The sequence below is a fragment of the Hippocampus guttulatus genome, chromosome 8 (assembly GCF_054856545.1).
Source record: "Hippocampus guttulatus isolate MCC_2025c chromosome 8, RoL_Hgut_1.0, whole genome shotgun sequence".
Taxonomy (NCBI): domain Eukaryota; kingdom Metazoa; phylum Chordata; class Actinopteri; order Syngnathiformes; family Syngnathidae; genus Hippocampus; species Hippocampus guttulatus.
Genome location: NC_141268.1, coordinates 10,968,716 through 10,984,685, shown reverse-complemented (window position 1 = coordinate 10,984,685; position 15,970 = coordinate 10,968,716). Strand labels below are relative to the sequence as shown.

The window sequence follows — 15,970 nt, the reverse complement described above, 5'->3', positions numbered from 1 at the left end:
TGTCGAAAAAGCCGTTTAGAGGATGGATGGATGGAGCTATCCGCAAGTATGACATATGTCTGTCCATTTCGCTCTCTATTTCTCTCTTTCAATATTTCTCTATCACATCATATATACATGTATATATGATATTTACTGTACATAAATTACAATACGCAATAAAATTATTTTGAATATGGACTGTAATATACATCAGAATATTACAACCTTATGCAAAATGAATAACAACATATACAAATTACAAAATATTAAATTCATCAAACATTTCATTCCCCGTTTTGCAAGGACAATGGAGATGTGATTCCTCGCGTTCTTTACCTCGCACTAATTTCTATAGCGGCAGCGGCGGCGACCGAGTTAGGGGTGGTATGGTTTAGGGGGGGGGGACAACAGCCCTTCGTGCATGTCGACGTTCACCAAAAAAGTAGATCCGGCTAAAGCGCGTAGAGTCCCGGATGTTGGCTCGGCCGCGAAGCAAGAGGCGAAGCGGGGAGAAGGCAGGCAGAAGCAGAGAAGGGACGCCACGGCACCGTAGGCACACCGGCGAACCTTCGGCAGCTCTTTGCCCGGGACGACAAGCGTTCGAGCGCGCGGGGGACACTCTCGGGGGAACCCGCCGGGCCACAGGAGGCGGACGGCGTCAGAAGGCGGGAGCAGTTAAGTGCGAAACTACAGCGAGGATTACGCAGACCACCGTCAACATCAGCTCTCTCTCCCCACAGAGTAAGTGAGCCACTCGGGCATGCAAGTTGAACTAGGGCCCGAGAAATTGACGACTTTTTTTCGCACAAAGTGTTGTGCGTTCAAGTTCTCACATCGAGGAGGGAGGAGGGGCGGGCTTGGAGGGGGGGGGGGGTTGAACCCGGCGCGCAGGCCCCGGTTGACAGCTTTCCGCTCGCCGTGGCAGGGGGGCGCGCTTAGGGTGGCTAGGCGGGGGGAGACACCCTCTTTTCTGGGTGTAATGTAGTGACGTACCCCAGCTCTCTTCCACAGCTAGCCTAGCTGTTTGGTATGCGTGTGCAGTAGGAAGTATGTGTGCGCGTGTGTTTCTTTGCCTGTGTGTGTTTGTCTCATTTGGCTTTCCTGCGTGCCCTGGTGGCATTTGACTCACAGCTGTTGCAGTGTGTCCCCCCCCCCCCCCCTCCCCCACTGTCAATCGTGTCCTCCTCGCACACCGCCATTGAATTCCTCCCTAACATAAATATATTCATACTTGTGCTTCGAGGCTCAACAAGTGCAGCATATGAAACCCGGCGGCCGGCCACAACATTAAATACACCCGCACGACACTATAAACGCGACAGTTGCAACCCACCACCTCCAAATCTCATGGCAATGCTGTGTTTGATCATTAGGGGCGTGTCACCCCCCACGTGCATGTTAATATCGAGTGGCCCTCGATTTACGACAGCCTAGTTCCTACGGTGACAAATCCATATGTAAGTCAGAACATGTTACCAGCACTTGGGGCCAGAGAGATCGTCTCCTGTATCGCAGGAATTTACCAGTTTCGCTCAACTGGTCTGAAAAGGATTTATTTACTAAATGTAGCATATGTTTGGTTATCTATCTGTGCCAGCGACAGTGATAGGCAGAATACTTAAAATGCTCTTTAACGACATATCATCATTTCAGAGTATTGTATTGAACCCCTGCCGATTCTTGGTGTGCTATTCACAAATTGACCTATTTCTGTGGAACTGACCTCCAGCTATTTTCTCACAAACTTCCCACTCTGGTTTTTTTTGTGCGTGTCCGTTCTGAAATGCCTCAAGATGTCACCAATTCCCTATGTAAAGAGGAAAGTAGTACAGTATTTGCTGTGAAGGAAATATGGTGAAGTGATGCATCTTGACTGAGAGATGAGCTTTGCATAATGGGGAGGAGCTAAATTTAGTCTGGGTTGTTGGTGTTAAGTCATGGAGAGTCTTTGCCATGTGCATATATAAATAAGCACTTTGGGTCAAGAGTAATATTGTAAAATGAGTTTTAAATGATATTTTAGTCCTTTTTTCCTTTTTTTAGCTATTTGTGCCAGTGCTCGCTGAACTTTACTTCCCCAGATGCACTTTTTGTGATATTTTGTTGAGAATCACTAGTTACTAACTTAGGCTAACACAGTAGTTATGTCATAATTTCATTTAATATTTGTATAAAAACTCTAAAACAGTCAAAGGACTAATACTATGACAGTCACAGAGCACACCTTGTTGTGTCGCGAGGCATTAAATTTATTTCTGCGTCGTGCATTCCTGCTAGTAGTCTCCACGTCTGCCACGCCGTCGAGGGTTTCTCTGTTCACATCTGGAGTGGAGTTTGCATGTTCTCCCCGTGCTTGAGTAGGTTTTCTCCAGGTACTCTGGCTTTCTTTTACATTCCAAAAACATGCACCTTAGGTTAATTGAAGACTGTCCATATGTGTGAATGACTTTACGTTTGTCTGTAAAGCATGTGGCTGGACAGTGCCGTGTGCAGGTCAGTTGGGATAGGTTCCAGCTTACTCGTCACTCAGATGACAAATTGTTTAGAAAACGGATGGATGGGTTGTGCATGCCTCCATCCTCCAACTGTCCCAACTAACCTCAGACTGAAAGAAATGCCCGTAATATTAGTCAGCACCCGCAATGAAAGGTCAGACTTGGTTTTGCATGTTAATCACCTTTCCTTTAAATGTGAGTGAGTATTTGTGCATGCAGCTCCACATATTCACACACACACACACACACACACACACACACACACACACACACACACACACACACACCGTTAATCGTGAGTTTTTAATTCACAGTCTACACGAAACATTTAAAGTCATACAGTTTTCTGGAAAAGTGAGTTTCACAAATTTTAAGACAGTGGTACTTTTGAGATGCAGCAATGCCTCATGCAATATGGGTACAGCAAAGATCATGAAAGTTGGTGAGGAATTGTATGCTTTTATTTGTTTTTGACCAATCAGATGCAGCCTTATATGTGCATCACCATCCAAAGGGAGAACAATATTAAGGGGCATTACAAATACTAGATAACTTAATTAGATAAAAATGCAATGATCCTGCTTATTTTTCCACACTAAAAGTACTAGTTCTTTCATGAGATGATAAAGAAAAAAATTCCTTAAGTACATGAAAAATATCACATATTGGATGGTTTTCCAGTATTGTGCTGCCCTAGTTGGGAGCAAAAATTTAAGATACAAGCACTGCCTGTTAGCAATGATCTCAAGTCGCTCTACAGTGTTTGTCTGAAAAAAAATAGCTGAAGCTAGCGAGTCTAATCACCATTCTCATCCACCACCATCATCTTATTTTCATCCTCTCAGACCTGTGCAAATGTATGAAGACTGTCAAAAGTCTTCTGTAAATTGGCCGACTGGAAGACAGGATGCCAAAAACACATGATTAGCACTGAGTGAACATTAAGCGTTAAACATTGACGTGGCGTTGCAGAGCTGACGGGTTCGCTAATCGGTTCAAATCCGGACCCTCTGCCCATGTGTATTTATACACTTGTATGACTTCAGTTTCTCAGTTTCTACAGTCTTTTTTGGGGGGGGGGGCTTCAATATTTAATTGCCACACCACCGAATATGCCCATCTGTGCATCATTTCATAGATTACTCATGATGCGACACGCGACAATTTTGGATGGATGTCAATGGCGAGGCTTGTGATTGTGAGTAGGAAGTGGCGGTGGTGGGAAGTGGGTGTGCTTTCACTGCCTCATTTGGAATGCGGCGAGTGGCCTTGTGCCTAGCCCCCCTTCACACTGAGAGCCTTTTTAATTTCTCCCCTCGTTGAAGTGATTATTCAAATGGCCATCCGTGAGGTGCAGTTATCAGACTCCTGGTGGTAGTTGAGCCTGTGGCTACATGCATACTCATCTCACGCACGCACGCACTTACGCACGCACACGCACACACACACACACACACACACACACACACACACACACACACACACACACACACACACACTACTGTGGTTGGACAGCACCCAACAACAGGTACCCTCTGCAGCAAAACCCTATTAGACCACTACGTCTCAGCCCTCAGGTGAAAAATCTATTGTGCTATATGATTGACAGGAGTCAATTTATTCATGAGGATGCCAATATATTTTTATTTATGATGTAGTAACTTTTTGGGGCTTGGGGGCTGGTGTTACTCAGTACAAATCTAGAACAGTGGTAGCTGGAACACTATCTCTCTGACAATTGTCGACTTTCAAAGTAAAAGAGATCCATCCATTTATCTGGTGACTCTAGTACGTGCCTTCAGTGGGTTATGGGTGAACTGGAGCATCTACTGGCAGGGTACACCCTGGACTGGACTAGAAATAAGTTGGCACAATGGTAGCGAGCCAGGAGGATGGAGCACATACAAGACAGAGGATGTCCAATGTTCGGGATCATTTTCACACTTCAAAAAGAATGCAAATTGCAATATATCTTCTGAAATGTTGAACTAACTAATGTACCACAATAACCAACACACACACACACACACAATCGATGTTAGCTTATTTGTTATAGCCTACCGCTGCTAATTAGAGCGTATTGTAATGCCTCCTCAAGTAGTCAAGGAGAGACATAGCCGCCGGTGGAGAAATGCATTTTTGAACAAACTGTAATGAAATTACACGAGATGCTGCGACCACAACTGACTCCCAGGTATTGAACCGTTCGCAGGCTGGTTAACGGTTACTGAATTAACACCCAACTGCTAATCTGTGCTCACAGCTGCCAACTTTACCGTCACTCTGATTCGCTGTCTTGCTCTCACATTACTCACCTAGCCAGGCACCACATGTTTCCAATGATTTGATAAAACAATAGAATAATCGATAAAATAATCAAGTCTGAGGTCATTGTGTAGTCATGGCCATTCAAAGGGTTTAAATGATGACGACGAATTAGAACTTTAAAAAAAAAATACTGAAGGTCGTCCTCATCATGTTCAAGATTCATTACATGAAACCGGCATAAGCATGGGGGTACAACAAAGCGTGAGTTGCAAACCCCGAACCTCAGAATTGTGAGGCAGACCTGCTCAGCACTACTTCATAGTGCTGCCGCTCACAGCACACAGGCTTGTTCATTCTTTGGTGTTGGCTGAATGAGGTGGAGTAAGGTGCAGCCATATTTCTCCACAATTTTGACCTTCAATGTACCACTGCATAATTTTTGGGTGCTTTGACTAGTGCTCATGAATGCTGTTTTATTTTATTTTATTTTTTTAAACTCCAATTCGAAAGTGCTTTCAAATTCCTTTGGCATTGAATCTTGTGTCACATCCGGTCACACAACTGATTTTTAAATTCTAGTTCACCTTGAATGCAGGTATAAAGCTTTCCCTTCCTTCCCCACCGCTACAGATGCTTCTCCATGCTGACCAGTAACCATTTTTTTTTTTTAAATCTCACCTCTCACTTTCAGTTGGAGGCCTAACGTTGAGGAGGAGGAAGTGGCTCAGTCTTCATTAGAGCCGCTGTGCCTCCTCACTAGAATGCAGATGAGGCGTGAAGCCATTCATCCGTTCGGAAGCGCCTCCCCGATTCCAATTTCAATCTTGTTTGCAGTCACATTGTGTGAGCCCACTTCTCTGTGTTCGAGAAGTCTCTTTACAGGGGGGGCGGTCAGAGGGGGAATAATTGCACTTAAGTGAACCTCATTTAGTGCTGGCCAGAGCAATGACTGTAACTGCAGTTCTCTGCATTTTTGGGCGATGAGGGGAGCACAAGCAGCTGTCATTGAGTCTCTAAAGCCGACATATCAAATGGTGACAAGATTGACATTGGCATGGCATCATGGGAATGACTGGTTGTTCAATGGATTTTAATTAGTTTTTGCAGGATTTTTGCTCAGCTCCCTCGATTTTCCCCACCACATATTGACTTAATTAAATGTGACAATTAGACATGCATTATTTTAGTAATAATTGAAAATAAATGGTTTTCAAGGTGTTCAGTCTTCAGGCAACAGCTCTCGGCTTTGCGGGAGATGCTTCACCATTAATTCAGGAGCCAAATTCTGGAGTTTTGCTCATTCGGTTGCGTCGGTATTTTTTTTTCCTGTAAATGAATGAATTTTTAAAGAAGCCATGGATGGATAGTGTGGGAGATGGTGGATGTGAGAATGCGGTCCAGTTTTCAAACAACCAACTTCTTTACCGTAACCTGGCCAGCACCCTTCTCCCATGCTGGGGAGAGTGAATTTAGTGAAGCTAGTGAAGCGGCTGCACTTAAATTTCCCCCCCCCCCCCCCCCAAATCCATACAGCAATTCACCACCTCGATTTTCCTCATCGTGCATTCTCCTCGCCGACTGAGTTGAATCTCTCCGTAAACTGTAAGCAATGACTCCTGCTCCGGTTGCTCGTTGGATGTAGATGAATCTGTGAATGAAAACCCCATTTTGCCTCATCTTAAAGTAATTCCTCAGATAGTTGCCAGGGGGCTTTAATCAACTGCAGAGTGATTCTTAATTCTTTTCAGCTCAACGTTAAGACGTTTTTAATCTTGAAATGCTCTGTGCTTACTTTTTCAAATCAACTCCAGGTTTACAGATGTGGTAATGACGTATGCTGACACAGATGCTATTCAAAAGGTTAATGAACCCACCTAGAGAAACCATGTGTTTTTTCCAGATAGATCTCGGGAAGGCATCTGGTAAAAGTACAGCATTTATCTCAGTGGATCAGGCACAAGCAAAAGTAAGAAAACAAAATTCAGATTCTGATTCTATACCCGTATGTTGATATAGACACTGAAACGGTATCACGGCAAGAACATAAAACTTTAGTAAAAGTGGTGGAATCATGGATGTCAAAACGTGGAACTTAAAATAATATGAAATAATGGGATATTAAGCAAGAAAATATTAAATAACATTGTTGACATCAAGCTGTTATTCAAAAATGAAATGATTCTGCGAGCTGCGGTATTTGTTAGCCATGCTAAACGTACAATGATTTTTTTGGGTCACAAAATGAAGATGTGAAAGACGGTACGCAGTTCTCTTTTATCTTCTCTGAGTGATTTGGACTCTTCATAATAGCTTCAGTAGAATAGAAACAGTCGAGCACAGAGCCAGGGATCTTTGTTTTGTTATTTTATTCATCAATTAATTCATTTGCCGAACCGCTTAACCTTGTGATAGGGTCACGGGTGTGCTGGAGCCTATCCCAGCCATTTGTGGGTTGAACAGGTCCCAGGCCCCATCCACTGTACTGTATTTGTGAGCTGGGTAATAGTGCGGCTAGACTTCAAGGCTCTTGGGTGCCTTGTTTTTTGTGTTTAAAGGTTTATAATGTCCGTAACATTGATGCTAATTTATGTTCACCTGTCTATGTTTCGAATAACTGTTTTGTCAGCATTAAGCGAGTGGACATTGGTTGTTTGATTCTTTGTTTTGTTTTTCAGTTTTACAAAAAATAACTTCAACTGGAAGTGACAAGTCAACAGCCCAAAGGAAACAAATGTTACCTCTTATTGAGAAACTTGTTTGCTGTCTGTCAAACCGCACACAGTCATTCGTAAAAATACCTGTACTCATAAGATATGGAATAGTACTGTTTTGATATCATGGTACTTTTTTCAAATACTGGCACAATGTGCACATTTTTCACCTTTTTATCAACAAACGGTGTTGACAAAATTGACCGGTATCAACTCTAACAGACGGGTTACATTTACTTAAGGGTGTTGACATACTGTAAAAAAAAACATGTGACCCTCTCCTTCCCAGCCCTGTAGTGCAGAAATCAAACGTCACTGTCTGATAAGTGTTTTATACATCACACCTGACACTGGCATCCTCATGCAGATAATTATCAGATTACAGGAAAGAACACAGTTGCGGCATACTCCCCCGTCGCTCAGTTGTATAGAAAAAAAACCACGTAAATGTTGGGTCTTGTTAAGCCTCAGATGAAGTCGTTTTGCGGAATCTCCTTGTAAAAGTCGTTTGTTTAAGCAAAAGATACACAGTAATTAATCGTAAAGTGTTTTTAGTTCACCATACTGACAACATACATAATCAGGAGCATCTGAACTACTGCATGAGGACACTTAAAAGCTTGCTGAGCCTACGCACGCATACACACACAAAATAAATATATATATATAAAAAGGGTAGGGGTAAGAGGGTGGCAGTGCCTGAAGTACAAGTTATCTTATTGTGCCTCATTCCATTTTTTGTGGTTTCAAAATGAATCAAGCTTTCTGTTAGCTCTTCCGTTGAAACGCATTCTCAGAACTGACTGGGCTAAATTATCAGAAATCTTTACCTAAAAAAAATTACATTGCGTTTTCAAAACCGTGCACTTAAGCCACAACGATTAAGATGACATATCCCAAAAAAAAAGGGGGGCGGTTGAGAAAGGAGTCTCGCTTTAGGACTGTAGTGATTAGCAAGCTCCTAAATGAATGAGTAAATGCACCATGCAACCAGTCACAAGTGGACAGCTCATCACTTCATAATGAATAATTTTCCACATTTAAAAATCACCACTTGTGATCTCACTTGCGCGCTTTATATGCAATCAGTCGCCTACTCCTATGTTTGAAAGCAACCTAATGTGTGGACGGGAGGCAGCACTGCATCTGCTGTATTTTAAGTGTCCATCTGAGCTGAAAATGAAACAGAAGCCAATGGCAAGTAGAAACCTAGAAAACAAAATACAAGCGGTAACGGCGCCAAGAATGTATGCCTGGTTATGCTTTTGACTACTGGCAATCATCTGAAGCGGTCATTGCGCCATAATATTGCAAGACAGATTTTATTTTCATCTTCGTCTTCTATTACCCCAATAAGACAAAGGAATAAGCAAGGGAACATTTTCTTTTGCGCTAGTCCTCATTCGGGTTGTAGGTGAGCTATCTCCTATCCTAGCTCACATTTAGCGAGAGGCGTGGTGCAACCCGGACTGGTCGCCAGCCAATCTTTGACACCAAAATTCTATTATCTGTAAATTATACAATGAACCCCTGCTTAATTGGAGTTTAATTTTCACAAAGATGTGTCATTTTGCTGACCATAGCCTCACCTATTTGCCAAGCAGCACAATAATTGTAACAAAGGAGTATTTTGTAGATAAAGCGACTGCAAGACAAGCATTATATATGGGGGTGAAGCGAAGTTTAGCCTGAGTGGTTAGTGGACGTTAGGGAGAGTCTTTGCCTGTGTGGATGCACCATTGTTTTGTTTTTTTCAAAATCGATCATCTGACCCCAAAGATGAGTTTAAAATTAAACTACAGTGTTTTGGTGTTCAAACGATTACTATAGGCAGTTATAACAATTTCTAGGCGGGCACAAGGCTTGAAATAACTTTCTTTGAGAAGCAGTTTTGCCAATCAATGACTCGATTTGAGGCACAAATCTCCAATTTTGATGAGCAGGAACCTGAAGCAGCGGTTTGTCTTCAAAAATTTCCTGTGGGCGAATTACAAACACAACTACAAATTTCAATTCGAGTTGATTATTCCTGAATGGTTTGTGTCGTCCTTTAGCAAAAATGACATGATTAAAGAGAAGAGATCTCGTGTAACATTGTTTTGAAATCACTTATTGTGCAGACCTCAAAAGTCAAAATTAAAACTCAGAACTGTATTGTGAAAACGAAAATAACATTAGTGATATTATAAATATTTAATATACTCTCTTAAAATACTTTTATTCTTGTAGGCCATTCCTCCTGGGTGATGTGAGCCGTAACGTAACAATTAATTTCCGATTCTGTTTAACTACTTGTGTGGCATTACTTTGGATAATTTTGTCTCCACACACTGATCTTGCCTGATATTTTGGTATTCAAAGGTGGCTTTAATATGGTTGTAACCAGACTTCTGTGAACAATGTACTTGATCACCAAAGCAATTCCGGTCTTTCCTGATTTTCCTGATGTTAATCTTAGGTTAGTTGAACAATTAGCATGGCTTCCTCAACTTCTCCTAATGACTCCTTGTCATCTGCGCGTAAGAATGATACCCGTTAGCTTTTTTCCGCCATGGAGGCTCTGATAGCTGACTCGGGAGTTTGTCCGCAACCTGTTTATCTACACCAGTAACCAGCCGAAGCTCAATGCTAGTTAGCTGTTACACTGAGCTTGCCTCGACTGCCATGTCCCACGCGTCGGTGATGTAAGCTCATTGCGGCAAAGCTAATGTGTTTGTGTTCAGCCCAGCGAAGCATTTTGGGACAGTCTCCGCAGTTCTGAAAAACTCAAAAATTCTGTGTTTTAATCATTTTAGTCATCCAAATTTTGTGCCGCAATCTGTGATGATAAACTGCTTACTTCGAGCCAAATACTTTCATCATAGTGTGTGTGTGTGTGTGTGTGTGTGTGTTGGTGGTACGTTTCTCGACAATTATGGATCGAATATTTCCCGTATCAGCACTTTCACTTGCTTAATGTCATTGTTGGCCCATGCTGCTCCCTTCCATGAGGATTTTTCTCCAGCATTGTCACCCTCACTCACGAACACTTTAGTAAGTTTATGCGACACATAATAGCGTGAGTCATCATCATCGTGTAATACGGGAGCCATTTGCGATGTGATTGACCACAAATTAAAAAAAACTAAACAAAACAGTCTCACTGTCGAGCAAGTTTGTCGTTTGAAAAAAAAATTCCCGTCTCTGCTCAGGTTTCCACTTTCCCATCTGGGTTATTGTGTCAGGGGGCTTTACCTCGAAGTGAATGATGCATTTGTTACAGGAGCCACTGTAATGATTAAACCGCATGCCAAACACTGTAATGACATCTTCGCAAGCACTTCCTCCACAAGTCAGATCAAAAGTCTCTCAATGCGTGTGAGTCATTCAAGGAGATCGGTTGTTTAAGAACAAACGTTGATGTTGACCAATTCACTGCTTCAGAGGCCTTATTCGAATGTAAGGATAGAGGCAAGATGAGGCAGTATGATTTAATAATATAAATCATCCAACCCCTCGAGCCTGCAATGTCGCACCTTTCTTAACCCCTGCACAGACCTGCCAACAACGTTGATCTTCAGTGATGTGATTGCAAATGCGAATGATCGGACCCCGACTGGCAGACATCCTTGTCTTGACCGTGAGAAGGAATTAACATGGCGCTGGGGAAAAACTGGTGGAACGTCACTTTGAAAAAGGTTAACTGAATCTTGGCATATATTGTACATTCAGTCGCTTAGTGTTTCCTAAATTAGTTTTCCTGTTAGTTTGATTAACTTGTTCTATGAATGATGATAACATATCAATTTTTCCCAGAATTAATTTCCATAAGAACAAACATTGTGATTTGTCATCAGTGGAGTTGTGTTCACAGGAGTTTATTGAGTTTCTGTCCTGAGAAACAGAAGTCATTCAGGTGTAACTCAGGCTAGTCCCATTTGGCTGAATTTACGTTGCAGATCCAAGTGCCCAATTCTGAATTTAATGCCCGGATGTGATTTATTGACTCTTTGTTAAAATGAGGTAAATGTGCCCATTGAAATGAATGGAAATGCAATTAATCAATTTCATCCCACAAATTGATAGTTTTTTTTCTAATTTAAATTGGTGTGTGGTTCAAAATACAGCACAACATAAAAAAATCATGAAAATGTACTTTGATAATGAAGAAATAATACATTGAACAAATGCTTATTGTGCTTTAACTTTAAATGAGGAGGGGAGAAGGACAATAGATAATCCACTGTGAATCCCCTTCCAAAATAACTTAAATAACTCAATTTCTTTTGTCTGTTTGATTTCCAATTATTATTATTTTTTGGACACCAAAAAATGGCCCAGGAAAGCTTGTCTTTTTGCCACATAAATGACGTTTAGGCACCCGCTGTTGGAATTGTGATTGGAAAGCAAGTCGGCGGAAGTTGGGGCTGCACACACAATAGATTGCTGCCATAGGGAAAGACATCAACAAACATTTTTTACTTCTATTTAAGATATGCTTCAGTACGATGAATACTGTACATATACATAGAATCAAATGTTTTGACTCATTAATCAGAAATCTAGATGGCCGGTGTGAGAATTGTGATTCGCAGAAGCATGTCTGTAGCTGCATACACAACAGCTTGCCACTCGGGTAGCAGACATTGAGTTTTGGTGACGTTTAAAAACTGTTGAAATAAAATGAAAAAAAAAATCAATTTAAGAGTTGCTCTAAAACAATAAATACTGTATGTTTCATACATACAGTCGAACATTTTACTATGTTAATCAGAAAATGTCTTGAGAATTGGGATAGGAAGAAGCGTGTCCGTGTGTGTGTGTGCGCTCGTGTGTGTGGAGGTTCTGTCTTTTATGTGGGGTTTTGGGACGTTTACAGCCAACCGTAACCTTTAAAGTCAATCTGAGTTCTAATTAAACGTTTTTAAAAAATCGGATCAAATCTGATCCAATATTAATCGAAGAGGCCTGACTTTGATCTGAAGGTATCTGATTCCATGCGTTCTTTTCTTTCAACGATGGCATGTCATGTATCTGAGCTGTCACTTGAACCTTGCAATATAAATTTCGCCAAAGATAGATTGCTAATGTTAAAAGCGAATTGTATTGTCTGCCTCTATCAGTCATGTTGGTTCTACAATTAATCATTGTCGGGCAGTCATACAGAAGAATAGCTTCCCCCGATCCGAACATTCTCAATTACCCAGAGAAAGGCAGGCGATGCAGGGTGCACGAAATGAGATCTTGGCATTTTGGATTCTGCTTTAAATTGCATGCAAATGTGGGTTCAGTCAGTCCCGAGACTTGGGCTTCGAGCAGAAGTTGGAGAGTGTGTAATGTGCACGAGGCTCGTGATCTGCACGGGCGAGCGCCAAGTCCTGATGTGGCGTCAGTTGGAAGGGGCCGCGGTGGATCTGTTCGACCCTATCATTAAAACACTTCTTTTCATACCTCTCTGTCTCTAAGGGCTCGGCACACTCGGCAGAATCATTTATCAAAACCTCTCAGAACCTGGCTTCATGTAAAACCTGACGTATTAGCCTTAGATGTAGAGTTTGTGGTCTCCATGTGTGATTCAGAAAACCCCTGATCAATGCCAAGGATTCTCTCTCTGGATTTGGAGAGAATGTTGATCTCTGTGGACCAGGAAACCCACACAAGTGAATACTTGTTCTGGCTCTATTAACCCAACCCGTTCACTACTTTCTTGCTCTTAGGCACTTGTGGCGCTTGATTACCTCTTCGTTTTTCTTGTTGTTGTTGTTTTTTCTGCCTGCTCTACTACTTTTTTCTGCACCTCCTGTGCTCTTCGTTTAGCAAACAACACGTCTGCAGAGAATTCCGAAGAATGCATCTTGTTATGCGGATGAGTCATACTTCCTTTGGCCTGCGTGTTTCTCCCTCAGAGTGGATGAATGAGCAGGCGGAGCAATTTGGGATGAGGGGACACTGCGGCCGAGGCGACGCGGTCCGTGCCCGACGTAATTAAAGCCTGCGTTGGTTGTAAAGCGTCGCGGGCATCAGAATGTGTGCTGTCCCCGAGGTGAGTGCGTGACTGATGGCTCTGATGAGGCTGAGTCACCTCCTTCACCCAAAAAAAAAAAAAAAAAAAGAGAGAGCGAGGAACTGTTTGGAAATTTTGGGCTCTGACCCTGAAAGCGAGCCACTCTGCCAGCAAGCTGCGGCTTCGGGAGGGAAGCCCAGAGCCCTGGAAAGCAGTGTGCCTGCACCTGCGATCTGACAAATCACCCTGCCTTACTGCTGGGAATGTATGCAGTATTAAAATACTGATGGGAGGGTGGTACATGTCGCGCCTGGGGACCTCTTTTTCGTGTCTTGTTGCCTTCCTCAAGGGACACACACATGGCCACGGCTGCCATCAGAGCATACGAGTTGTCAGAATTGTACCAAAGCTGGTGTTACCAGATATGTATTACAGTCTCAAACCAAAATCTTTTGAGTATTCCCCTTCAATGTTGGCCAGGCAGTCAACCAGCACATCTACGCAAAAATATTGCAGCCCCTTCAGCGTCCTGACAGACAAACAAAGACCATTTTTTAGTCAACCAGTTAAAGTGTAGATGAACAAAACAAACTGACAAAGCACTTTTGTATGGGAACTAAACTGAAAAATCACATTCAAGATTATTGACCACAGCAAATCAAATCGGCATCCACAAGCTAGCCACACTAATAAATATGTCAGTTATAAGATGCCAACCGTTTATGGATTCATTTTTGATTTGTGAGTGAATTTTTGAAATGTAAATTTAGAAAGATAATAATAAATTACAACAGTATTTAGTTATGGAAAATAATGAAATGTGTTACGTATTACCATAACAGGCCCACATTATACTTCTCAGTTTGGGAATACCTGGTCTGTGCGCTTTGAATGTATTTATGGTTGAAGCCAGCATTCTCAAACTTTTGAAAATATTTAATTCAGTATTTATTTTGCGCACTATGAGAGCACTGGTGTCAAACCCAAAGCCTGAGGGCCAGATCCGGCCCACTATATCACTTTATGTGGCCCTCCAAAGCAGTTTTTTTCTCGCTAAAATACCAAAATTACAAATTGTCTTCACCTTCAAAAGCGCTCAGATATTGCAGGCATTTTCGTTACCAATCCCTCTTTCAAAATGAATGTAATAATATTTGAACAAAATGGCCTCTGATTTCAAAACTATAGTTAGTCATCAGTTTACTGTGTACGTGAAATATGAGGCAATTTGGTTCATAGTTACAACGGCTCCCCAAAAAGAAACCCTAACCACAAAGTGGCCCGTGACAAAAATAAATTTGACAAACCTGCATTAGAGGGAGCTTGTGTACCACTCGTGGTACTAGTTCGCAATCACTGGTCTAGACTATTGCTGTAGTTCTGATTCTACACTTATTTTTTCTTAATTCTCAGTGAGTGTGTTGTTTTGGGATTAACGCCCATCTGTATCACTCATAGATTGTCTTAGATGACAACAGGCACATATTGACAGGGTAGGTCCAGTCTGTCCTTTTTCAATTTTCCAATTTTATTGGCAATCATTTGCTTTTAATCCACATCAGATTCCCCATCTGAGGTTATCCAAATTTTTAAAAATTGTTCGATACTCATATCTCCTTGGTGCCAAATAGCGAGCAGACAAATGGAATTTGTCTGTTTTAACTCCAGTCCTAATAGATATTGTCGCAGCTATTGAGCACTAGCACCTTAATATTTTCCCCTAAAGTTATAAATCCAAGTTTACGCATGATCACATTGTATCGCAGCATGTAAATGCCCATAAGAAAACCAGGTGACCTTTTGAAAGTGCTGATGAAAGTGTATCAGTCTGCCATTCCTCTGGTCTCTCTCTGTTTCCCTCATACCTGCTCCTCTTGGTCCCCTGCCAAAGCCTATGACTCACAGGAGACTGAGTGACCTACTTTCTCCGTCTTCTAGGAGTGCCAGAAGATTCCCTTTTTGTTTGCGAGACAGTGTAGTGGGTAAATATAAGTCATTTAAAATGCACTTAAGGCACCCATTTTTAGATTTAGGAAGCTTTAATACTGTGTCAGCATGGCAGCCACCCCAGAGGATTCCCTTTATTATCGCATAATAGTAGTTGAGCTTTGATCCTCAATTAGATGTACACTGAGTATCATGCAAAACCTGCTCTAATCACGCCAGAACTTGAGAACTGTCATTATCCTCTGGTATTCCTTTCCATGTGATCATTTTTCAGTTTGCTCTTCATCCACCTTTTCAGATTATGCGTGTAGACAAACCCTCTTTTAAAATGAACCAGCCCAGGTTGCCCGGAGCTGTAGTTACTTTGTTGTAGTAATGTTAGCAGTTTGAACAGGTGGCTTTAAATATCTGGATTAGGACGAATCATGCGAGTGAGAGAGACAGCGGTGGAAGGCATAGTACTTATTTTTTCCCAAACGTTTTGTCAAAACAGATTAGTGTATTGAAATCTGAGGTGAAAACTCTGGCTAGGATGAATATTTTCGAGCATACTGTAGCATTTAAAAAAATATGTAATTTCCAAA

At 41.9% G+C, this 15,970-nt stretch overlaps 1 protein-coding gene across 1 annotated transcript in view; it reads left to right on the top strand.

Annotated features, from left to right (window-relative positions):
- Positions 1-458: 458 nt before the first annotated feature.
- Positions 459-15,970, top strand: part of foxj3 (forkhead box J3) — a 108,930-nt gene continuing 93,418 nt past the window's right edge. Inside the window, exon 1 of the mRNA XM_086118457.1 lies at positions 459-723. The gene's annotated coding sequence lies outside the window, so the exon portion shown is untranslated. The remainder of the gene's footprint in view (positions 724-15,970) is intronic.